This window comes from Rhinopithecus roxellana, chromosome 5 (genome assembly GCF_007565055.1).
Source record: "Rhinopithecus roxellana isolate Shanxi Qingling chromosome 5, ASM756505v1, whole genome shotgun sequence".
NCBI classification, from domain to species: Eukaryota; Metazoa; Chordata; class Mammalia; order Primates; family Cercopithecidae; genus Rhinopithecus; species Rhinopithecus roxellana.
This window is the reverse complement of record NC_044553.1, coordinates 151,945,136-151,972,997: the sequence shown is the minus strand read 5'-3', so window position 1 is coordinate 151,972,997 and position 27,862 is coordinate 151,945,136. Positions and strand designations below refer to the sequence as shown.

The following is a 27,862-nucleotide window of genomic DNA, read 5'->3' as shown; positions in this document are numbered from 1 at the left end:
TCTTCTTTTCATTCTAAGCTGTCATTAAGAAATGACAGACATAAATAAAGAGGATGTGGACATATTTCACAAATGTGCGTTGTTATAACTATTCACTACAATGGTTTAAGTAAAAATCATGCCTGATACCTTTTTAAATTTTTCTCTTGACCAGCGGATCAATAAGGAATCAGACATCCTCCTCAATTACCTGCCACTGCATATCTGTCTTTACTCACTATTTTTGTGTCCTTCATATGGACTAGTGATTCTACTTATTGACCCTACTGGTTCTGTCTAGAAATCAACTCCAGGGTCTACCCTCTTCTCCATCCACATTGACATCACCTTAATTCAAGCTTTTGTAATCTTTTCTCTAGATTAACTGCTGTGATGTCCAGACTGATTCCCTTCTGATCCTTTTTCCACATGACACCCAGTGTGATCTTTCTCAAGTTCAAATCTTCCTCATTTTCTGCTGGTTGAAATCCAAACAATTAACTTAGCATATTGAGCCCAGCATGAAAAGCTCCCCGCTCACCTGTCAGGTTTCACCTTCTGCCTCTTTTCCTTGTGTCCCACACTTCAGTCATACTGACTTGCAAAAACTCTAACTCATGATGTTGTTATTCCTCCATGTTTCTAGACACATTCTCTACTATGGGAATGCAATCCACACTTCTTTGCCTGGCTGAATTCTAAGAATTCTTTAAAGCTTAGCTGTACCCATTTCCCCAGTAGATAACTAACCTTCCCACAAACCGCATTACATGCATCTCCTCAGCACGTTCATAGCACACGGGACTTCCCTCTATCATGGATGGCATTTATCAACGCATGCTACAATTATTAACTCAACGGCTGTCTCCTCCACTAGGCTATCAGAACCTTCAGGTCAGAAATGGTCTCTTTAATTTTAGTATACCCAGCATTTAACAAGTGTCTGGTCCTAAATGTTTGTTGAATGACTGAATGAAGAAATGAAGAAATGAATGAATGAATTGCCACAGGACTCTTGGTACAATGAAGCAGTTCAGAACTTATGTTCCTTTCATGGGCTAGTTTTGAATCTTGAATATAACAGGAAAGTTTCCACTACCTCCTCTTCCTACTACTCATAGGAAGAACAATTTGTATCATAAGAATTACTTGTATCACTTTCCTCCAGAATCCCCCAATTCCACCACCATCCATTTTGGGGTATGGAGCTGGTCTGGCTGAAAGCTTAAGAATGGAATAAGGATGGGATCCTATCTTCAAGGATAGAGTGAGATCAGAGAATACCCATTCCAAGAGTCAGAAGGCCAAACAGAGAGCCCCACTCTAAGGAACTAACTGTGCGAGAAGCCAGGCATGGCCTCATGGTTATAGGATGATATGTGCCCCTCTCTCACCCTGACCAGCTCAGAGAACACTCAGAGCAGAGGCATATAAATATTTTTCATTTTCTGAGTCAGTCTTGACTGAGATTAGAGCTATGTACCTCTAGGTGCAGGAAAGTGAAACACCTTTCATAGAGGAAAATCTCTAAGAAGGACATTTTGGGAAAAATAATCTTAGGAGGAATGGTAGAAAAAATACAGGGCTTAGCACAGCTAACATTGGCCCTATTCTATTCAGAATGAGTTAGATTCCCTTCCTTTGTTGGATTAGAGCCACAGAGAAGAAGCCCTGAGGGTAGAAGGTATCCAGGCTACCCCACTGGCAGACACTCATCATCTACCTTCAATAGTCACCATCTGTCCCCTTCTACTCTTTCTCTCTTTTTTTATTGCTTAAAGATTTAAAGCATATCCTATTCATCACATTATTTAACTTATCAATATTTTCATATAATTTCTCACTAATAAAGACATTAAGAATATAATGACATACTATTATCACAACATTAACAAATAAATCCTTTAATATCAGAAGCCAAACAAGATTTGAGGGGAATTTTCCAAATTCCATATGCTCCCTTCCCTCATTCACAGATTAGCAACTATCACCTGCACTCACCAGTCTCCTAAGGAAAACCACACAAACTCTGAGAACATGGGCCTTGGGGTTTCTTAGTTTCCATTTCCAGCCACATGTTCCAACTTTTCCAAGTATTTCATCATTCACCTCATCATACATCTGTAATTTTCTGCAGCTCCTACAAGAGTCACCTCAACCCTCCTCCTTGCCTCATCTCAACAATGAGAGCTTTTCACACACACAAACACATACACAATCCATTTTACTGATGGGAAAAACAAAACAAAGCAGAGGCACCAAGAGTTTAAGTCCAGGGTTTATTTGAATTCTGGCTTTCTATTTACTATGAGAATGTGGACAAAGTCATGAACTTCTCTGAGTCTCAATTTCCTAATTTATAAAATGGGGGTAATTATATCTATCTCAAAGAGTTGCTATAAGGACTTTAAAATCTTGCTTATATAAACTACCTAGCACAATGACTAGCACATAATAGATAATAAATTACTACTATAATTAGCCATTACAGGTGAGTTTCTCTTCTTCCCCTTTCCCAGTTCAATACTCTGTCCCTTAAAATGGCATAACCTATGGAGTAAAGAAGACAGAAGACATACTAGTGATCTTGTGTCATCAATAAAATCAAGAATAGCCCCCTACACACACACACATACATAGACACACGTGCACATGCAAGGTGCGCACACACACACTCTACTGCTGCATGTGGTACTAAAATTTATTCTATATTCAGAGATGTATCTTGTAAAGAACAAAAGACAAATGCAGCTAATAAAAAAGATATATTCAGAAATGGAGATGTGGGGAGAACAAGGCGACAATGCACTGTTTGACAACTGTAGCACACAGGCAGAGTTCTTTGCAAATCCTTGATCAAAGAAAGATCTTCTCTTTTGAGGAAGGTCATCTTCTTTAACTGAAAGCAAAACCTCATAAAAGACACAAATGAAGGGTTGTGGAAGAGGATACACAGGTAGAGAGGCTGAACAGTCCCAAGGATGTCAAATGTCACAAATGGCATTGTTAAACTCTTCCAAATATTTACATACTTACATACATAGTCTTCAGCCAGTTTTGGTTTCAGGTAGCAAATTTTACCTGGCACTTTCAGCAGACAGGGGAGGTCAGCAAAGAACATTCCTGTTCTTTGGCAAGTGACTCCAACACTATCATCATCATTAGCATCATCAACATCATCATCATCATCATCCATTACATTTGTATGGCCATTTACATTTTTCAAAGTACTCCACATACATTATTCAATTAAATTTTTTCAGCATTTAACATGTGAAAAGCAAAATGTCCAGTCTAGGGAATTTTAGACATTAGCAACAAGTTAAGCAGCTAAAGTGAAAGGAAAGATACCGGTGTTCTTATTCATTCATCAGATAGTGATTAATGAAGCACTTTGACATATCAACATAAATAAGACAAAATCCTTACCTCTAGAAGGTCACAATAATCACAATAATAATTCTAAATTCTGAGTGTTTACTATATGCTGGCAAACATAAAAATAGTTGTGTTGCTATTATTTCCATATTACCAATGAAAAAACTGAGGCTGAGAGAGGTTAAGTAACTTGCCCAAGATCATGTAGGAGGTAAATGACAGAGCCATTTCCTGATATGTCACCTATAAAGAGAAACATTTGAACTAGCTGTGACCCCCACTGCACATTATAGTACACTAATTATGTATACACACACACACATCTGTACATACATACATAAAACCATCTAGTTAGCTTTCATACATGAATTAGTAAGACCTAACACCTGTCAATGGTAAAAAGTCTAGGCCAGATGTGATGGCTCGTGCCTGTAATCCCAGCACTTTGGGAGGCTGAGGCAGGTGGATGACTTGAGCTCAGAAGTTCAAGACTAGCCTGGGCAACATAAGTGAGACCCCATTTCAACAAAATAAAAATTTTTTAATAACCAAGTGTCATAGTGATACCTGTAGTCCCAGCTACTTGGGAGACTGAGGTGGGAGAGTGGCTTGAGCCCAGAAGATTGAGGCTGTGAGCCTTGATGGCACCACTGCACTCCAGCTTGGGTGACAGAGTGAGACTCTGACTCAAAAAAAAAAAAAAAAAAAAGATTTAAAAAGTCTAAACATGGAACTGCTTCCCGGGTCCCAGAGATGGGACACTTGCAATAAAGAAAAGGGGAAAAAAATGTATTCCCCTCAAACAAACTATTCCTCCTCAAAAAAGGAGGTTTCTATTCCAGTTTCTAATGCACTATTGGTCAAGAGAGCTTGTACTAGAAACTTTGAAAGTCAGATTCATTTCATGATGTGATGAAGAAATTGATACAGGCAGTGAATTTTCTTCAAGTTGAATGTTGGATATGTAATAATTTGACACAGAACAGGGAAATCTATTCTATTTTGATGCAACTGGGTTAGCTTTTAAAGACTTGTTTTTCAAAGTTTACTGAGCAGCTTCCTCAGATCAAGATTTTGAAATTAGAGAATCTGAGGCCAAATTTAAGCACTTCCTACCCCACTGGAAGAGTGACTCACAAGCTTGCACTTTCTAACTGATGAGATAAGACATCTGAATACTGTGCTTATCGTACTTGAAACTGCAAGGGGAGGGAGAGAAACAAGAGCATTACTGATCTTTTCAAGAAAGTATAAATTCAGACATATGGATTTAGCAAATGAAAACTAGAAAATTATTTAATCTCTCATTACTAAATGTCACTGAGCTCTCTATTTAAAAAATCATAGGTTTTTGAAGAACCGAGGAATTATTTGGTGAAAATTAAATAATTTTAGGGATATACGAAGGCTGATGACTATGAATCATTCTTTAAGTTTCTACAACTAAGTGCAATACTCAAGACGTATCTGGAGTATTAACCACCTATCCAATGTGGCTCAATTTCAAAACAAAATGATTGCACTGAAAATAAATTCTACTCCCTAAGAAGACACCAATAGCCCAGAATTGCCTAAACAAGAAGATGCATCGTAGTCAGCACTGTCCTTAAATGTCTGGCTATGTGGAAAACCTCTGGGAATTATTTGGGATCCACTTTCCTGTAGAAGCGCAATTCTCTTCCATGACAGTGCGAAAATTCAAGTTGCCATTCGTGATCAACCTGGAGTCAAAATTCAGATGTACTTTGATTCAGAACATACTATACAATTCAGAAGAATCATTCAGTCCATCACACAGCAAAATTTTTACTTGAACAAAATTGAACCACAATTAAATATAAAATTACAACTCTCTAAAGACTGTTTTTAAGACTCTTAAAACTATAATAGTATTGTTATAGTGTTTCCCATGTGCCAGGCACTGTTCTAAGCACTTTATCCTTTTAACTCGCTAAGTCACAACAATTCTATGAGGTAGGTGCTCTTTTATTTCCCTGCTCTTATTTCTTTACTGATGAGAAAACTGAGAAAATTGTTATCAATTTAAAAAATTCGACCGGGTGCAGTGGCTCACTCCTATAATCCCAGCGCTTTGGGAGGCCAAGATGGGTGGGTCATCCTGAGGTCAGGGGTCAAGAACAGCCTGGCCAACATGGTGAAACCCCATCTCTACTAAAAATACAAAAATTAGCTGGGCATGGTGGTGAGCGCCTGTAATCCCAGTTACTCTGGAGGTTAAGGAAGGAGAATCGCTTGAACCTGGGAGGCGGAGGTTGCTGTGAGCCGAAATCACACCATTGCACTCCAGCCCTCCAGCCTGGGTGACAAGAGCGAAACTCCGTCTCAAAAAAAAAAAAAAAAATTCATGCAGTCCAGGTATAATCTGTTCTTTCACACATTCAGTAAATGTTCATTGTAGTTAACTATGTGCCAGTTGCTGGGGATGTAACAGTGCACAAGACAGCCACAGTCCCTGATGTCATGCAGCATATGAGAAAGTGTGAAAAATGAACGAAAAGACAGTAAATATTTTTTAAAGGTCTATAAAGATATTACAAGAGACTCAAATACAGACTAAAGAAGCGGCTGGGAAATGCCTTCTTGACACAGGATAGTCCGGGAAGACCTTTCAGAAGAGATAATATTTAAGTAAGACATGAAGGATGAGAAGATGCTAGGCATGGAAAAGTAAGAGAAAGGTTCTGGGTCAGGACTGCAAAGTGAAGACAATCATCTAAATCATACACAACTAAAATGTCACCAAATTGCAGTAAAAGCATTTTTCAAAGACAAGAAGAAAAGGAGACAAGGCAAGAAAACACAAAGTGAGATCATTTTTGGAAGCTTGAAAGCCAATAGAGAAGTAGCAGTTGACTTGGAAGAGACCAGAAAAAGTCAAATCCCAGGCCAGCAGCAGTGCTAAGAACCAACTGATTCCAAAGCCAAGAACCAACTAGTGTGCATTTCAGGCTTCTCAAAAGGCACAGAAATGGCAGCAACAGATAGCTTTGGAACAAGAGGTAAGGGGCAGAAGAGGGTGCTAAAAAACTGAAGAGGATTGGCTGAAAACTGTTTAAGAGCAATGAGAACCCTAAATTTTCTCCCCTACTTCACATGCCTGAGAGAGCACCTTTCCTCAACTCAGAAAATCTCAAGTTCATTGCCAGAAGAGAGACACATCAGAGGATCTCTGGAATGGCAGAGACCAAACAGAATGGAAAGCCAGGATGATCTACCTAACCAAGGGGATTTACTGGCTATATGAAGTGTAAATGCTAAATGCAGAGCGCAACCAAACCCTGCCTTCCAACCCCTTGCAGCTAGACCCTTACCCTTCAGGATGGAGACTACAAGCCTCTTTTTTTCCTCCTTCCTTCTGTGAATCTGACTAAGTCAAAGAGGAAAGGTCTGAAGACAGTGACACCAGGGGTGCCCCCAGTAAATGGCCCTCTAACCTGCTCAGGTCAGCTTCTTAGTTTCAGCCCTTAATTGTGAGTAGACAGGGAAGGATGGCCAACAATCTAAAGAAAGCCTCTAACTGTAAGACCAGAAGGAGAGAAAATCAACTTGGAGAGAAAGAGTCTGTAGGGAAGAAGAAAACTTTATCTTAAAAAAAACAAACAAAAAAAAAAACAAAAAAAAAACCTGTTACTAATATCAGAAAGATAAGATACTCTACCTGTGAATGAATGCTGTTGTGTTGTTAGAAAAACAACATACAGTGAAGAAAAAAGTTTTTGTAGATCAAAAACATAATCCCAGGAATAATCAATAGAGGGTTTAGAAGATACAATTGAGAAAATTTCCCCAAAGTACAGCAATAGACAAAATAAAAGAGAAATGACAAATACAGGATAGCCAATATCAGAATAAAAGGAGTTTCAGAAAAAGGCAATAGCAAAACCAAAAGAGTTAAAACCATTAACAAAATTAGTTAAGAACTTTTTAGATAAAGGCGGATTAAAAGAGCCCACCACAATGAGTAAAAATAGACACAGCAATGCACATTGTTATGAAATGTCAGAAGCTAGGGACAAAGAAAAGACTACATACTTCTAGAGAATTTTTTAATTTTTTATATTACTTAAGAAAGATTAAGAATCAAAATGGCTTTCAAATTCTCCAAAGCAACACTGGAAACAAGATAAGGATGAAGTAATGCCTTCAAAACTCTGAAAAACAATGTTCTCAAAGCAGAGTTCTACATTCAGGCAAACTACAAATCAAAAATAAAGGCATATTTAGACATTCATAGATGCACTGTTTCTCCTGGGAGAAGAAACACCCAGTTGTGTATCAAGCATAGAGGGCAATCAGTCAAGGTCAGAGCAATGTGGTTCGAGAGACAAATTCCTGAAAGTTGCCATCACCAAGAACCCCAGACCATGCTTTTAACCCAATGAAGAATGCCTCGGCAAGCATGGCCCAGATATTTATTCTTGAGTCAATAAAGTTCCTACTTTCCTCCACAGTGGCCTCAAACAGCTAAGGACACTCGTTTTACCCCCACAGAAAGTTTCTGCTTTGACCTGCTTCTAAGAGCTAGAGGCAGGTCATGTTGAGCTTAAGCAGAAAACATAGAGTAACCCACACCCTGACCACATTTCTGGTCAGAGGTCCCCTGGCCTACATGACAGCACCACCAAAGCCTCAACTAGGAGGAACCCCTTCTTTCCCAGGACTCACTTCTGACTTTGTTCAGTGACCTCCCAAAGAGGAGCTCTCAAGGAAGCTGAATTTAGATTGTGTCCCAGAAACTGTTTAGCACATCTTCATGATATGAAAGAGGGCATACAATTATGTATACACTTTCAAAAGTAATAATAACGTACACCCATTTACCCACCACCAGAATAAAAGATAGAACATTTCCTATATCTTATTTGTACCTACTGCTGATTTAATCCCCCCCCACACACCGTAGATATAAGTCCCTTTCTAATGTTTTCATTTATCATTCCCTTGCTTTTCAGTTTCATCCCCTGATGATGTATTATGCAAACATTAAATTATTTAATTCAAAAAATTGAAGGGCAAGCATGATCCCAGTGGCATAAGAAAAACACAATATGCATATTGTCATTGTTGAGAAGGCTCCCATATTTACAAGTTGGTTTTTTTCTTTTTTTTTTTTTTTAGAGATAAAGTCTTGTTCTGTTGCCCAGGCTGGAGTGCAGTGGTGCAGTCACTGCTCACTGCAACCTCAAACTCCTGGCCTCAAGCAATCCTCTGGCTTCATCTTCCCAAGTAGCTGGGATTAAAGGCACGCACCATCACGCCTGTGCCCTGTATTCATGATTTTTGATAATCATTTCTTTATTAAAGAATAAAGAGCTGCTGTGACTTCATTTTGACCCAGAAATAGAGAGTAGATGAATAGCCACAAACCTGGTTCTAAAGGCAGCAGCCATTTATTTAAGAAACGGATCTAAAAACCAGAGACTAGAGTTTAAGCACTCAAAAATAATCAGCTTAAATATGGTAAAAGAGGAGGATTCTGCAAAGAGGATGGTGGTAGCAGCATAGTTTTTGAGTCAACCCAGGGCCCTCTGTTAAAAACAGACAGATCAATGAGGATAACAAAACCAAACACCCACTGACAATCTCTACAACAAAATTAGGAGACAAAGTATCACCGTGGACTAAATACGAAAGGATGGGGACAGACTGCTGATAGCCACACAGCCATGTGGCTTCAGCATCTATGCAGGAAGACACAAAAGGAAGGCAGTCGGGTCTCTGATGGTCTTCAGAACAGAACTCTCAAGTCATCAACAGCTACTCACTGGAATCTGGGGCCCAGTCTGAAAACAGGAGTCAAAGCAAGGAGGGAGTTCCTCTGGTGATAAGATCTGAAAGTGATGGAGCAGATTCTAAAAACGAACAAACCAAAAACTACTTTCCTGAAGCAAGTGAGGGAATCCCACAAGGGAAAAAAAACCCTAAACTCTGGATCCCCAAACTCTGACATCTCTGACTGACCCCTGAACCACACAAGCACAAAATAGACCCAGCTAAAGACAAAAGATCTGAACAAAGTAAGGAACTGCTGCATGAGAACAGAGTTTGCAATTCAATCCCAGTCAGGAAAACTACCCATAAAACAAAGGAAACAACACCTCATCAGTGGGAAATAGTAGAGCCCAAAGTCTCCAAAACTTAACATTCATTACATCCGGGATACAACTCAAAATGACCCAGAATAAGAAGAACCAAGAAAATAAAACACATTCCCACAAGAAAAGTCAGTATATTCTGATCCTTAAAGGAAATAGATGCTGGAACTAACAGATAAGGATTTTAATGAATTGCTAAAACTATCTTCAATTAAGTAAAACAAAACATGTTTTCAATGCATGAAACTCTCATCAGAGAAATGGGAAGTCTCAGCAGAAATTTTTTAAAAAATCATACAAGAAGAACAAGATGGAAATTCTAGAACTGAAAAACAATTTCAGAAATTTAAAAAATTAACCGAATGAGCTTACAGCCATTAGAAACAGACATGACAGAGGAAAGAATACGTGAAATTGAAAATAGAGCAATAGAAAGTATCCAAGGTGAAGAACAGAGGAAAAAAACGATTTAAAAAAAAAAAAAAGAAGCGAGCCTCAGAGGTTGGTTAGGTAGCATCAAACAGTAAGAGGTACATATGTGTGATGGAAATACAAAAAGGAGACGACAAAAAGAATGGGGCTGAGAAAATATTTGAGAAGTAATGGCCAAAGAGTCCTCAGATTGGTAACAGGCAGAAATTTTCAGACGTGAAATGACAAACACCAAGCAGAATGAACACCCAGAGGCCCAGGCCAATAGAAGCCCACATGACACTCAGACTGTTGTTGAAAGTCAAAGATAAAGAGCAGATCTTCAAACCAGCAAGAGAAAAACAATAATTTACATACCTTTTATGGATATTTGGCAAGTAATGGCTGAATTCACCTCTGAAACCAAGACGGCCAGAGGGAATAACATTTTTAAAGTACTCAAAGGAAAATGTCGAAGCAAAATCCTGTATTCAGCAAAAATATTATTCAAGAATATAAAAGCAAAATAAAGACTTTTTCAGACAAAAGAAATCTAAAACATTTGGTCACAAGTAGAGCTACACTACAAAATACGTGAAGGAAAGTTTTTCAGGCTAAAGAAAATAAATTTCAGATAGAAATTGGAGCCCTCAGGAAAAAAAAAAAAACAAAGAGTACCAGAAATAGTAAATATCTTGATAAATGCCAAAGACTATACTTTCTTTTTCCTGTTAATTTCTTTATTAACCATGTAATTTTAAAATTAAAGTTACAGCATTGTCTTGTGGGGTTTATAACATATGTAGATGTATTACATAAAATAAGTATAAAATAAAGAGGCATATGGGTCTATAAAGTTGCAAGATTTCTATATTTTAAATGAGGTAGTACATTATTAACTGTGAAAAATTAAGGATGTATATAATAATTGCTCAGTCAACCAGTATTTTAAAAATGCAAAAAAGAATATTTAAAAAGACAGTAGGAAAACTTTAAAGGGTGAAAGGAAATGAATGGGAAACATAAACCAGATAAACAGTATGTGAAGGTAGTCCGGAGTAGCAATATTAATATCAGATAAAATAGATTTCAAAGCAACATATATTAACAAGAATTAAAAAGACATTTCATAAAAATAAAAGAGATATTCAACAGGAAAACATAGCAATCATAAAAGTGTATGAACCCAGTAACACAGCTTCCAAACACATGAAGCAAAAATGACAGATTTAAAGGGAAAAGGAATTCCATAATCTAAAGACTGCAATATGCCTTAACAGCAACTATTAGAAAAACTAGACAAAAATTAGCCAATGCATAGAAGATTTCAACACATCACCCAACAATTTAAAAATACATTTTGTTTTCAATTGGCACATAGAATGTTTACCAGTATAGACTATGTTTGAGGTCATAAAACAAGTCTTAATAAATGTCAAAAGATTGAAAGCATACAGAATATATTCTCTAACAAAAATAGAATTAAGTTAGAAATCAAAAACAAGATAACCAGGAAAATCCCAAATATTTGGAAATTAAACAACACACTTCTAGGCCAGGCACGGTGGCTCACACCTGTAATCCCAGAACTTTGGGAGGCCAAGGCAGGCAGATCATCTGAGGTCAGGAGTTTGAGACCAGACTGGCCAACGTGATGAATCCCCGTCTCTACCGAAAATGCAAACTAGCCAAGCATGGTGGCGCATGTCTGTAATCCCAGCTATTTGGGAGGCTGAGGCAAGAGAATCGCTTGAACCTGGGAGGTGGAGGTTGCAGTGAGCTGAGATCGTGCCACTGCACTCGACTGTGGGCAACAGAGCAAAACTCCATCCCCCTACCCCGATCCCCCCAAAAAAACCACACACACTTCTAAAGAAAGAAACTCTGGGTCAAAGGAAAAAATTGCAAGATAAATTAGAGAATATTTTGAACTGAATAATGAAAATACAAAACTGGTAGAATGCGCCTAAATATGCAGGACTTATGAAGAAATGCAAGGCTTTCAAGTGCCTACATTAGAAAAGAAGAAAGACTTCAAATTAATAATATAGTTTTCACTTTCAGAAGCTAGAAAAAGAAGAGCAAATTAAAACCCAAACAAACCAAAGAAGGAAATGGTATAAATAATTATGTACAAAAATCAATAAAATAGAAAACAGAGAAACAATAGAGAAAATCATTGAAACCAAAAGTTGGTTCATCAATAAAATTTATAAACCTCTAACTAAACAGGTCAAGAAAAAAAGAGACATAAATTGCCAATATCAGAAATAAAAGAGGAACATAGCAACAAATTCTATAGATACAAAAAGAATTGTAAGGGATTATTATAAATAACTTTATACTAGTAAATGGCAACTAGACACATCTGTCAAACAGACAAAATGGACAAATTCCTTAAAAGACACAAATAACCATAACTGACTTAAGAAGAATTTAAAGCAAACAAAAATTGTGAAATCTTCATCAATTGAAGAAACTTTATTTAAAATTTGAAATCTTCCCACAAAAAAAAGAACCTCCAGGCTCTGATGGCTTCAATGGTGAATTTATCAAAAAATCAAGGAATCATTATCAATTCTACACAAACCTTTTCAGAAAATATAGAAAAGGAAACACTTCCCAACTCATTTCATGAAGCCAATTTTATCCTGATTTCAAAACCAGACAAAGATATCACAAGAAAACTACAGACCAGTGTATCCCATGAAAACACAGATACAAAACTCCCTAACTAAATATTAGAAAACTGAATCCAACAATATTTTTAGAAGAATACATTATGACCAAATATGGTTTAATTCAGGAATAAAGGAATGCAAGTTTGGTCTAACATTCTGAAAGGCTCAAAGCTTTCCACCTAACGTCAAGAACAAGACAAGAACATTCATTCACATCGCTTTTATTTAGCATTGTTCTGAAGGTCCTAGCCAGTGCAATCAGCAATAAAAAGAAATAAAAGGCATACAGATTGGAAAGGCAGATGTAAAATTATCTTTATTCACAAATGGCATAACAATGCATACTGAAAACCTTAAATTATACATATATTTTTTTCTTTTTTTAAACTACTCACCAAATATGTGAGTGTCACAGGGGTACAGGATATAAGACCAACATGAAAAAGCTATTGTATTTATCTATACTAACAACAAATAATTAGGAAATAAAACTTGAAAAAACAAATCCACGCACAAATATACTTAGGAATACATTTAATGAAAAGATGTGACAACTACCAAATATTGCAAAAGAGAATTAAACAAGACATAAATAAGTTTAGACATATGTCATTCCAAGGAATGATAAGAAAGTAATCCTCTCCAAATGGATCTATAGACCAAAATCCAAATAAGCCTCCTTTGAAGCAAATTACAAGTTGATTTAAAAATTTACATGGAAAGTAAAGGACTTAAAATAGTTGAAATAATTTTGAAAAATAAGAACAAAGTTGGAAGACTGATAGTACTAAAGATCATATGCCATTGACATAAGAATAGACTGAAAAAACAAAATAGAGTCCAGAGATAGACCCACACATATATGAGTGATTGACTGTCAACAAAGGTACCAGGATAATCCAATAGAGATAAGATACAACTGGATATTGTACATGGAAATAATGAACCTCAAACTTTACCTCACATTATACATAAAAATTAACTCAAAAATGTTTATAAACCTAAATGTTAGAGATAAAACCATTAAACTTCTAGAAGAAAATACTGAAGAAAATTTCTGTGACATTGGTTTAGGCAAAGATTCCTTAAACAAGATACCAAAAGTGCAAATGATAAAAGAAAAAATAATTGAAAATGGGTTGTATAATTTAAAAGTCTTGCTTCTCGAAAGTCATTGTTAAGAAAACACAAAGGTAAACCACAGATTGGAAGCAAAATGTTTCAAAGCAACGAACTTGTATTCGGAATATATAAAGAACTCTTAAAACTCAATAAAAAGACCCAAAAAATCCAATAAAAATAGACCAAAGATTGGAACAGAAATTTCCCAAAAGAAGATATACAAATAGTCAACTGGCACATAAAAAAAGGTTCAACATCACTAATCCTCAGAGAAATGCTCATTAAAACCACAAGATACCACTGCACACCAACTAGAAAGATTAAAGTTAAATAGACTGTGAATACCAAGTGTTGGTGAAGATGCAGATCAACTGAAACTCTGTCCTGCATTGCTGGTGGGAACATAAAACATTACAGCTACTTTGCAAAATAGTATAGGAACACCTTATAAAGGTAAACATTCATCAACCATATTATCAAGCAATTCCATTCCTAGGTATTCAACCTAGAGAAATAAAAACATATGTCCACATGAAACCAGGTATGCAAATATTCATAATGGCCCAAAACTGAAAACAACCCAAATTTCTATCGACGGGTGAATGGATAAACAAATTGTAGTATACAAATGCCATGGACTATATAGAGCAATAAAAACAAAATATTAATTAACCCAACATGAGTGACTCTCCAAAACATTATGCTAAATAAAAGAAGTCAGACAGAAAGCCAGGTGTGGTGGCTCACGCCTGTAATCCCAGCACTTTGGGAGGCCGAGGCAGGTGGATCACGAGGTCAGGAGTCGAGATCAGCCTGCCCAACATGGTGAAACCCTGTCTCTACCAAAAATACAAAAAATTAGCCAGGCATGGTGGTGTGCACCTGTAATCCCAACTACTGGGGAGGCTGAGGCAGGAGAATCGCTTGAACCCAAGGGGCAGAGGTTGCAGCAAGCCGAGATTGTGCCATTGCACTCCAGCCTGGGTGACAGAGCAAGACTCCGTCTCCAGAAGAAAAAAAAAGAAGTCAGAAAAGACTATGCACTGAATGATTCCATTTACATGAAATTCTATAAAAGGCAACACTAAAAACAAAAAGGAAAGCAATGTCTTCCTGGAAAGGGGAGTTGAAGGAAGGGATCAAGAGCAAAGGATACAAGGAATCTTTCTAAGATAAAGATAAGGGTATTTATTTATTTAGAGACTGAGTCCCATTCTGTTGCCCAGGCTGGAGTGCAGTGGCACGATCTCAGCTCCCTGCAACCTCGGCTTCCTAGGCTCAAGCGATTCTCCTGCCTCAACCTGCCGAGTAGCTGGGACTACAGGTGTGCGCCACCACACCCGGCTAATTTTTATATTTTCAGTAGAGACAGGGTTTTGCCATGTTGGCCAGGCTGATCTCAGACTCCTTACCTAAAGTGATCTGCCCACCTCAGCCTCCCAAAGTGCTGGGATTACAGGCATGCGCCACTGTGCCCGGCTAATTTTTGTATTTTTACTAGAGATAGGGTTTTGCCATGTTGGCCAGGCTGGTCTCAAACTCCTGACTTAAAGTGATCCACTCACCTTGGCCTCCCAAAATGCTGGGATTATAGACAGAAGGCACCATGTCTGGCCAGGATATGGGTCTTTATCTTTATGGTGGTAGTGGTTACATGACTGTATATTCTTAGCAAAATTCATCAGTCTGTGCTTTGCAAATTGGTGAATTTTATTATTTATCACTATTTCCACATAAACAAAAAGAGGACAAAATGACACGTACCTTACTATGTATGTATTTGGGCATGTCTACATTAGAAGACATGGTGATAGTAGTCAAATGCTTGTACTTACCTATAATGAATAAACTGAATTTATGCAAAATAAGGTAATATTCAACTAAATGTTACTGACTTTTTATTTAAATTTAACATTTCAAAATAAGGGCTAAATATATAGTTCTATATACATGCAGAATCACCACAAATAGGCTAGTTCACATGTAGACTAATAAAGGTATATTATATGGGTAATTCTGAAAAAATCTAAAATAAATAAAGGAAGAGATTTTTAAAGCGTACAATAGAAAATGATCCATACAGAAGATACGTAAAAAATACCCAACACACGTATGATAGGGATTGCAAGGGACAATGCCAAACAATGGAACAAAACAAGCATTAAAACTATACCTTCAGAAACTGTATTTCCTAAAATAAAAAAAAAAAATCTTGAAATTATTGAAAGGACATACTGCAATCATTTCAGCACGACCCAACAATGAATCATATTGTAGTTAAGGCTACTTAAAAGGAGATTTAAAAAAAAAAGACTAAGCCACTAAGAAAACAAGATTGTCACTGGACTTTTCACCAATTCTTAATGCCAAAAAAAATGAGGTGACAAATTTAAAATACTCAAGTTGGCGAAATATAAGTCAAAGATTTTATATCCACCCAAGCTGACCTCCAAGTACAAAGTTGCAAACTATTATAAACTTGCCAAAACTCAGGCAATAATTGATTCTGTAAGTCCTTCCTAAAGGATCTATTAGAAATGGAGATTAGGACAACGAAAAAGACTGAAAGACAGCAGTATAAGAATGAGTGATGAGTATTAAATATAAATTTACCTGTAAAACAAAGCTAAACCACGATTATAAGAAACAAAATACAGTAGCTATAGGCCGGGCGCGGTGGCTCAACGACTGTAATCCCGGCACTTTGGGAGGCCGAGGCAGGCTGATCATGAGGTCAGGAGATAGAGACCATTCTGGCTAATACAGTGAAACCCTGTCTCTACTAAAAATACAAAAAATTAGCCGGGCGTGGTGGCAGCACCTGTAGTCCCAGCTACTCGGGAGGCTGAGGCAGGAGAATGGCGTGAACCCGGGAGGCGGAGCTTGCAGTGAGCCGAGATCGCGCCACCGCACTCCAGCCTGGGCGACAGAGCGAGACTCCGTCTCAAACAAATAAAAAATTTAAAAAAAGAAAGAAAATACAGTAGCTATAATACAATTATCAAAAATCAGGGGGCATGGAGGGTATACGGATATGATTGTCTAATAAGTATTAATTGTAAACAAAATGACATTATTGTATATCAGATACCGGGTCAGAAGGAGGGGAGACAGAAGAGGTTACAAGCTAATTGCAATATTATTCAATGTAGGGAACTAGTTAGTCCAAAAACGAGTGGACTAGCAGTATTATGTAGAAGTCTTAGTATAAAGTTAACCAATAGAAAAAAATGAGCAAATAAAACCCATTGCATAATGAAAGAGTTTAGATATAAAATACCTAAAAATAAAACAATATGATAGAACTGAGGCCAAACATATTAATCATATCAATAGATGTAAATGGGCTTAACTCACCTATTAAAAGAAAAGGATTTTCAGATTGGCTAATAAAGCAAAATCCAACACTATGCAGAATACAAGAGACACACCTAAAACAAAGAGATTCAAAAGAGTTAAAAATAAAAGGATGGCGAAAGATATATCAGGCAAACACAAATAAAAGGAAAATGGGGTCATAATCGTAATATCTGACAAGGTGGAATTCAGACCAAAAAGCATTAAAATAGATAAAGAAGTGGCCTTTATAATGTTTAAGGCTACCATTCACAATGAAGATATTAGTTATTAGTATTTATGCACCCAGTAACACAGTAATAACTTCGATTAAGCAGCAACCAACAGAATATACAAGGGGAAATAGATAGAAACACACTAATAATAGGAGACTTTAGCATACCTCTCACAATCCAAGATCAAGTGGACTAAAAGTTAATAAAAGTTATAAAAGACCTAGACAACATTAATAAGGTAGATCTCATATAGTATACATCAAACTCATATTATTGTATCAATAATAATAGAGATTACAACTTATTTTTAAATACATATGTGGTATTCACAAAAACTAACTAAATCTTATGACACAGCAGAAACCTCAATGTGCTAAAGAACAGAAATAACGTAAATAGTAATGTAAATAGTAAATAAGGCAATACAATTAGAAATCAACAACAAAACAGAAAAACAAAAATGCCCTTCCACATGGAAATGTATACACTTTTAAACCACTCTTAGGTCAAAGGCACATATACAAAATTCAATTGCAGAATTTCTTGAAAATAGTTATAATAAACCCTGACATTACCAGAATCTGTAGGCTATAACTAAAGGAAGTGTCAAAGAAAAATACATTGCATGAAATGCCTATACAAATAAAAATTTAAAAAAAAAAATTAACAGCCAAGTCAAAAAGCTAGAGGAATACCAAAATAAAACAAAGAAATCAAGGAAAAAATAATCAGAAATTAATAATAAAAACTGAAATTAATTTAGAAATGCTAAAAACTAGAATTAATCAATCAATAAATAAAAATAACTAGTTTCTTGAAAAAGAAATCAACAAAATAGACAAACCACTAACTAACCAAACTTTTTAAAGGGGGCAGGGGAGAAAGCACAAATACACAACATTAAATACAGTCATCCCTCAGTATACACCAGGGATTGGTTACTGGACCACCCCCACCCCTAACCTCCTGCAGGTACCAAAATCCTTGGATGTTCAAGTCCTTTTTATAAAATTATACAGTATTTGCATATAACCTTTGCACATCCTTCTGTATACTTTCAATCATCTCTAGTTTATAATACTGAATACAAAGTAATGCTACAGGAATAGTTGTCATACTCTATTGTATTGTTTTATTGCACTATTTTTACTGTTTTTATTTCCCAAATATTTTTGACCTACTGTTGGTTGAATCCATGGATGCAAAAACCCCCAGATACAGAGGGCCGACTGCATGCATTAGAAATGACAAGCAGAACATAAACATCAAAACAGAGGAATTTTTAAAATTTCTAAAATAGTCATTTGCATAATTCTATGCAAACAAATTTGAAAACATATATGAAATGAATAAGTTTTTAAAGAAATAAAACTTACCAAAATTGACCCCAGTAGAAACAGAAAGTCTAAATAGAACAAGTGTCATAGAACAAATAGAGAAAGAAGTTAAAGAGTTCCACTACAAAAAAAGCACAGGCCAGATGGTTTTACAGGGGAACTCTAAAAAACTTTTAAGGATCAGATAACACCAATGCTATTATATTATTCCAAAGTATAGAAAGGGAAGCAAAATTTCCAGGCTCACTTTATGTAGTGAGTATCACACTGTTTCCAGGTCCTGACTAAAATTACTTCCCACTCTACCCCCCAGAAAAACACCTATGAACCAATCTAACTTATTAATATCAATGCAAAGATTCTTAAAATATGATGAAATTCAACCCAGCATATTAATAAAGTTAAGAGAGGAAGCAATATGGTCTCCATAGATGCAGAAAATAAACTTGACTCAACACCCATTTTGGTTAAAAAAGAAACTTAACAAAATAAGAATTGATAGATACTGCCTAGTATATTTACCTCAGCCCAAAAGAATATTTTACTTAAAAGAGAAATACAAGAGGTTTTCCTACTAAAGTAAAACACAAGCCAAGAATACCCACTCTCTTTGCTATATTTCACACTGTATCACAGATACTCACCAATGCAATTAGAAAACAAGAAAGCAATTACAGCTATAAAAATTGAGTAGAAAAGAAAGGACAAGGGCCGGGTGCGGTGGCTCAAGCCTGTAATCCCAGCACTTTGGGAGGCCGAGACGGGTGGATCACAAGGTCAGGAGATCGAGACCATCCTGGCGAACACGGTGAAACCCCGTCTCTACTAAAAAATACAAAAAACTAGCCGGGCGAGGTGGCTGGCGCCTGTAGTCCCAGCTACTCGGGAGGCTGAGGCAGGAGAATGGCGTAAACCCGGGAGGCGGAGCTTGCAGTGAGCTGAGATCCGGCCACTGCACTCCAGCTTGGGCGACAGAGCGAGACTCCGTCTCAAAAAAAAAAAAAAAAAAAAAAAAAAAAAGAAAGGACAAAACTATTTTCTATTTGCAGAGCATATAATTGTATATCTTGAAAACTCAAAAAAAGATGGAAAAATGACTACAAAAAGAAAATAATTTAGTAAAATAAAGTTATAAAGTCAGCATACAAAAACTCAATAGCCTTCATGTATTCAAAATTTTAAAATAGAAGAAATGATATATCTCACTTATGATGGCAAAAAAAAAACGATGAAAGAAAATACTAAGCAAGAGCTCTATACGAAATTCCAAAATCTATATGAGAAAAAAACACCCCAAGAAAGGCACAGACTTGAACAAATGGAAAGACATATCATGTTCTTAGAAAGAGTAAGATTCACTATCAGAAAGATGTCAATTCTCCCTAAAGTAAGTTATTCTATAAACGTAATGTGATACTCACAAAAATACTATCAGGCTTTTTCCTGGAGTTATTCAACTTGTTTATAAAATTATTTTGGAAGAATGAAAAAGATCTAACGCAATGACGGTTATATGAAAAAAAAAAAAAAGAATGAAAAAGCCAGTGAAACTTGCTTAAAACATTATTTTTAAGAACAGTGGAGACTGGAGATTCTTAGAAAATTCTCCACAAAAATTTTAGTCTCCAGTGAAAATAAAGAGTAATAATGATCACAGGAGCAATTGTTGGCTCCCTATGAATAAGTCATCCCAAGTTCATTTCAACTTCCTATTTTTTTAGGAATCTAGACAGGGCATCAAAGAAAAGTTGTAGAGAGTATGTACATCTCAGCAAAGTAGGATGCACTTGGAGAGTCAACTGTAAGCTCCTTTAGAGCCTAGCACAGTGCCTGATACATTGTAGACACCCAATAAATATTTATTGAGTGAATAGACAAGTTGATGAAATATATAGATTGAGTGGTACCATGATAGGATAGATTTATACCTAGCGAAACTGTCATATTTAAAATATATTGATTAGTGACTTAAAGCTGACTTGAGAAAACATATTTAATGGCATGACACTCAGAGGGCTTTTGTGCTTTCTTTTTGTCAACATTTTTATTTTGGATACTTCATATAGGAATGCATATTGTTTTGGTAATTGATACAAAACCAATGGAAGAATGGCTAATATGTTGGATTATAGAATCAGACATAACAATGAAATAACATTAATAAGACAAAATGTAATAAGGTTTATAGTGGTTTCAATTGTATCCCCCAAAAGATATGTTCAGGTCTTAATCCTGGTACTGTGACTGTGACCTCATTTGGGAATAGGGTCTTTGCAGATATAATCAAGTTAAGATAAGGTCATACTGGATTAAGGTAGGCTCTAAATCAAATGTCGTGTGTTTACAAGAGGAAGGAGAGAGAACTTTGGATACAGAGACACAGGCTGTGTAAAGATGGAGGCAGAGATTGGCATGATGCTGCTACAACCAAGGAATGCCAAAGATTGCCAGAAACCCCCAGAAGCTGGGAGACAAGGAAGGGAGATTCTTCTCTAGAGCCTGCAGAGAGAGCACAGCCCTGCCAACACTTTGATTTCAGACTTCTGGTTTCCAGAACTGTAAGAGAATAATCTTCTATTGTTTTACACCACTTAGTCTGTGCTAATTTGTTACAGCAGCTCTAGGAAACTAATACAGCATTAAACAAAGCCTTAAGACTTTCAGCTGCACAGATAGAGGATGAAGGAAAACAGGCTTAGCAGTTATCCCTATAGAAAAGATCTTGCAGTTTTAGCAAGCCAGTAGCTTGATATTATTATACAAAGAGCTAAGGGAATATTTGTAGTTTGAAATATAGATTCCCATACTCTGCACTAGTGAGGGACATATGAACATATGAGACACTCAGTCCTTTTACAAGTGTCAACTTTTTTTTTTTTTTTTTTTTTTTTTTTGAGACAGGGTTTTACTCTGTTGTCCAGGCTAGGATGCAGTGGTGCAATCATAGCTCAATGCAGCCTCGACTTCCTGGGCTCAGGTGATTCTGCCACCTATGCCTCCCAAGTAGTTGGGACCACAGGCACGTGCCACCACACCCAGCTATTTTTTTTGAATTCTTTTGTAGAGACAGGGTTTCGTGATGTTGCCCAGGTTGGTCTCCAATTCCTGGGCTTAAGTGACCTGCCTGCCTCAGCCTCCCCAAGGGCTGGGATTACAGGCATGAGCCACCACACCCAGCCAGTGTCACCTTTTAAGGAGGACCTAAAGAGGACCCGGAATGAATTTTTAAATGATGATGTAAAAAGAATCTGGAATAGTCATGTTATCATTAAACATTTTGAGCAACTACTCTACATACATTTTAATATCTAGGAAGAACTCACTCTATTCCCAAAGAGGTGGAGCTCTAATATGGGTCAAAGGTGGTGGGAAGATACTGAAGAGTTTTAAAGAGAAGAAGGACATGATTGTCTCCGTATTTTAGATAGATCATTCAGGCAGCTACATGAGGATAGACTTGATGGTGACAAAAGCAGACACAGGGAGGTAAATTAATAGGCTGTTATAATAGAGAGATGATAAGTCCTGTAATCAGGACGAATAAACAGTAAGTGTTCACTGAAAATATTAGAATGATATGCAAAAGACTGGCATGACCCCTGCACAAGGATGACAAACAAATCTGTGACAAATTCTGTATAAAAAAATAAAAAGAAGAAATAGGAATTAAGGTACTTGAGGAACATCGAAGAAATAAAATCAAAGCTGTTATGAAAATGAATTAAGCTAATATATACCAAAGTACCTAGTACATAATAGGCACAAGCAATAAATATCTAAACTCTCTTTCCTGGAGAGCTTAAGATTCAAGCACATATAATCCTGACATGCTAAACTGTTTATGAGTTATTATCTATTTCTACTTCTGAGGCATGCTCATTTATTCTTAAAATAAAATTACATATACATAAATGTCTATGTATATACATGTGCATTTGTGCATGTATAATTCTGTTGGAAGACCAAGACCCTGAGACCAATGAAAATGAAAGATACCCTGAAATGCTGAACACTACTCCAGTTTTAATCCCACATCAAATATCAAATGAGACTCACATGATAAGCTGTATGCTGTTGGTAACATTGGTCTTGAAAAGTCCAGAAGGAGAGAAAAACAAGACACAAATAGAATAAATGGACTGAAAGAAGCTAAAAGTTCTAAATGAAATTGTTGAGCTTTTCATGTTACAGAAAACAAGAGTATTGATAAGAATATATTTTTTGCTTAATGTACTTTTTGATACCGGAAATATTTCATTTCTGAGCCAATATATATGTTCATTTATGCAGAGCTATCCATATCTTTTCAAAATGTAAGAAACAAATGCATATGAATTTCCAACATAATAATACTGCAAAACAAGAATCCCAACTTAAAGCTTATTTATCAGTTGAGTAATCAATACATAAAACTTGAACAGGATCCAAGTAACACTACAGTCTGAAGAGGCCCTGACTTTAGATAGATCGCCACTTTATCTTAAAAAACAAAAAACAAAAAACCAGCTGGCTGTGTGCTAAAACTGCCTACCACTTTAAGAATCATAATTATTATTTTGAATACAGTAAAAGGAAAATTTAGCTAATCGGACAGAACCAAAACCACAATGAATGTTCAAGAAACATGTAACTTGTTACATAAATACTGTAACATTTGATTTAGCAAATATATTTTAAGTACTTTTGACAACTGTAATTTTATTTATCTGTAAATCCATTTGAAAAGCAGGCATTTTGTGCAATTTTCACATTGCATAGAATGCAGAACTTCATATTAACAAAAATGTAAAATCTTTAAATTAATGATATCCAAACACTTGGTTATGTAATCCTTCCTTATAAAAGACATTTCATCCACCCTCAGTCATTTTTACTTTTTCAATAAATGATTTTTGTGCCAACACTATGCAATGGACAAGGGATTGCACACTGGAAACACAGAGAGGAACATAATACAATCTACACACAAAGTAAATTAAGGCAACTAACAAGAAAACTAATTGAAATATAGTGTGAGCACACAAATAGGGCATACAGGGAGAAAGTGGCAATCAGGCAGGGTTTCAAAGCTAAGTATTGAGCAATAAGTAGGCATTAGACAGGCCAAGACGATGGTGGGGAAGAAAGCATTTCAGGCAAAAACAACATGATGCATTGGAGGAACTGAAGAAATAGTTCATTGTAGCTGGATCAAAGAGGTAAAGCAGAGATTGTTGATGAGCTAGAATCAACAAGGCTTGGGAGTGTGTTGAATAGTTATGGCAGAGAGAAAAAAGTTCAGGAAGACTCCGATTTTTTGACTTGGGTAAATGAGCAAGGTGGTGTCATTCACTGAAATGACTGATCTAAAAAGAAGCACAAGTTTGGAACAAAGGACGATGAATTTGGGTTTGTGGTATGTATAAGATGCTTGGGTAGAGATAGAGGGCTGTAGTTACAGAAACATCTGTGGACTAGAAAATTGTATGTGGGAGGCATCCTCATAGATGATACCATGCAAGTGAATGTGGTCAAGAGTCTGTGGGATTTTAAAAAAGAGTTGGGGGGGGGACTAATGGCAGAGTCCTGTGTGAAGCTAAGTTTTAAAAAGCAGGAAGAAGACAGTCCTAAGAAAAAATCTGGTTGGGAACAGCCAGAAAAGAAAGAAGAAAAGGAGAGTTTAAATCAGGAATGCAGCAACTAGTGTCAAATGATACAAAGAAGTCATGTAAGACAATGACTAAAAGCTATTGTTCTTTTTGCAACCACAAAAATGGTTATAATAGGCACATTCTAATTTTTGCATATATGAATAAAACTGTAATAGAGTTTCCTCTATGAGAAGTTTGCGATATTATTGTGCAAAGATTTCTAAATGACTGCAATTGTAATGCTATTGAAAGGAGAAGTAGTTTTCTATTTCAGTGATGTTACCATATAATGTGCAAAAAATAAGGAAAACTACTGAGTTCTCCAAGCATGGCCTTTACATATACGTGGGAGAGGGGCAAGTTCAACTTCAAGTCATAGTGCTAAAAAGCTACACTCTTAAAATTGTTTCTCTCTGATATAATCAAAAATATTTTTGGTTACTGGGAGGCTAGATCCAAACTTCACAATTATCTCCATTTTGGCAGCAAGCATAAGGTTTTATATTTGATGATGATGATGATGATAATTGCTTACATTTATTAAGTCCTTATTATGTGCCAGGATTCTCTGCTAAGCACTGTTCATGAATCACCTCATTTAATCTTCACAACTATAACTATCCCCATTTGGTAGAGGATATAGTCAGGGCTTAGAGATATTAACTTGTCCAAGGTCACAGAGTTTACAGGGAGCGAAGCCAGGATTCAAACCCAGGCAGCAGTCTGATTCCAGAACCCCAACTCTGAATGTCTGCTGGTATCAAAAGCAGAGCTTCTTTTGAAAGAGCACACCCAAGGTATTACTGATTGGTCAATTTTGATTCTTAGAAGACAAAAACAGTTTGGGGTGGAGGGAGTGGGACTCCTCTTTAGAATTCGAAACGCATTTCATTTTTATCATTCCAAATTCTGTATCAGCTATGCAAACATTTTCACTACAGTGAAGTTTGTAAAAAAAAGAAGCATTTGGAGAAAAAAAAATTAACTCTTCTGCAATCACCTGAGAAAGTGCCAGGAAGCTTTCACCTCCTGTTTTGAGACTCTGCAGATAGCACAGGAAACAGATTGAATATTTTTTTAAAGGCTTCAAACTATATCTTTGCTAAAACTAGCTGCTTCTTCTTCTTTTTTTTTCTTTTTAGATGGAGTTTCACTCTGGTAGCCCAGGCTGGAGTGCAATAGCAGGATCTCTACTCACCACAACCTCCACCTCCCGAGTTCAAGCGATTCTCCTGCCTCAGCCTCACAGGTAGCTGGGATTACAGACATGTGCCATCACGCCCAGCTAATTTTGTATTTTTAGTACAGATGAGGTTTCTCCATGTTGGTCAGACTGGTCTCGAACTCCTGACCTCAGGTGATCCACCTGCCTTGGCCTCCCAAAGTGCTGGGATTACAGGCGTGAGCCACTAGCTTCTCTTTCATCACTATTACTTATCTCATAAAAGAAAATGCCACTACATAAAATAGAAATCATTTTTCATATCTCTGTGATACATTACATTTCAAAGGTAAATCAAGTAATCTGGTTTGGGTTGAAACGCAAGTATGGGTTGAAATACAAGTGCTTTCTCTTGCTGGTCCAACAAAACTATGTCTGCTTGTCAAACCAGTGAAACCTTTATCTGCATCAAGAAGCTCCAAGAACAAGAGTAATAGAAATAATATTTTGACATTATATTAAGCCTAATTCTCCCTCCTCAGTCCTTAGGAAAGTGGTAGTGTGCACACTCCTGAATGCAGAGGAGAAACGAGCTCTCCCATTCTCTCCTTATCCAGTAGTCTTCACACTCAGTAGAAGAAAAAAAAAATACTCTGACCTTTCCTTCTCTTGCTGCTTACACCTAGCTAAACTTCTACCGAGTCTGAGGATAAAATGCTGCCATTCTTTTTATAAAAAGTATTTTTCCTTCATGAACATCAACTATGCAGCCTATTATGTTTTTATTTTTTTCAGTTACATAACGTACACTAAAATGCCAATCCACTTGTGTTAGTGCATATTTACAGAAAAAGAAAAGAGATTCCTAAATTACCTTCATTCTAAATACAGATACCTAAAAACATCCATGGCATCCTTATCCTTTCCGCATCCTACTCCCATTTACCTCCTTTGCCCTACAAAATCCTTAAGACTAAAGCAAAAATAGCTCCTACTACAATTCCTTACTTTAAAGATGGACACTCTGAGGCACAAAACTATTAAGTTAATTGCCCAGTGTCTCACAATTAATCAGAAGGACATACAAAACTCAAGTCCACATGTTCTAGCTCCAGATACGGTGTCCTTTTCATCCTCTACAGATGGAAAAAAAATCTGTTTCACAAACACGTCTAAAATAGCTACTTAATCCATTAATTGCACTACACAATCAAGTCCATACCTAGATTTTATTCATTGCCCAGGAAAGAGACAGGACAAAGCATCCAGTCCATTTCAAAATATAACAAGGAAAACACAGGAAGAGGACAGTAATACTCACTGGCTTTAGCCTGAAATTACTTACGTAATATGTAACTACACAATCAAATGACAGGTGGTGTTTTTTCCTTTAAAAACCATACTATAATAAAACCATTTGGCTTTATTATAATATCAGGATGTGATATTCTCAAGTGGGAAGTTCTACATGGACTCAAACTATGTTACTATTCCTCAAAACAGAATGCACCCAATTTTTTTCAAAAACCTCTGTAAAAGCAAAACTTAATTTTGAGTGTAGATTTAACTTTCGGAAACATGCAAAAAAATCACAAGAGAGCCCCCTAACTATTTAGAGGAGATGGACTATTTAAAAGTGGGCAATGGTTGTCATTATTATAGCCATCATTTATTGAGTACATTCTATGTGCTAGGCTCACTACTAAGCCTTTTATATGTATTCTCTCATTCCCCACAACAACCCCATGAGCATAATTAGTCCAGGTTTACAGATGAGGAAATAAAGTTCAGAGAGGTCAATTATCTTGCCCAAGGTCAAACAGTAGCAAAACTAAGATTCAAACTCAGATCTTTCAGATTCCAAAAAACATAAAGAAGTACAAGCACTGGATGGTAGGTGGACATGCACAATTTCTAATGAACCATCAATCTGAGAATTCTATGAGCCTTCAGTTTATTCAATTTATCTGGTGAATAAATGACATACTGCATTTTATCATATATAAGATATTGCCCTCAAATAATGAGACTACTGTTTTGTGTATCTCAAAAAAATGACTTAAATAGCCATTCCAAAGAAGAATTACAAAGACTTTTAAGTAGTGACAGCATTATCCATATAATGTGTACTGACTGCTTTGGAAGAAAGGAGTCATCTAGGTGAATAAGTTCTGGTATATTGTTAAAAATTCAAACTAATTGCTTAATAAAAACATATTTTATTTACAATCTGAAGTTTAAGCTCCTGAATCCCTCAAGCCCTCAAGTGCACTCAAAAAAAAGCCTTCACATTGATCAACCTACCAAGCACACACCGAAGGCCTACTAGTGCGCACCGCAATAAGACAGACTATGGGGACCATCTTAGAAACTTACTCCATCCACAAGGAGTTAGCAGGTTGCTTCCAACCACGCACACAGTCAGTCATTACTGGGACAATCAAAATCCTCCGGTGCTATGTGCTATAGTTTGT

The 27,862-nt window shown here is 36.5% G+C and overlaps 1 protein-coding gene and 1 pseudogene across 2 annotated transcripts in view; one reads left to right on the top strand and one right to left on the bottom strand.

Annotated features, from left to right (window-relative positions):
- UNC79 (unc-79 homolog, NALCN channel complex subunit) overlaps nucleotides 1–27,862 on the bottom strand; it is a 366,916-nt gene that overhangs the window by 247,878 nt on the left and 91,176 nt on the right. The window lies entirely within an intron of this gene.
- LOC115897839 lies at nucleotides 22,140–22,240 on the top strand (annotated as a pseudogene).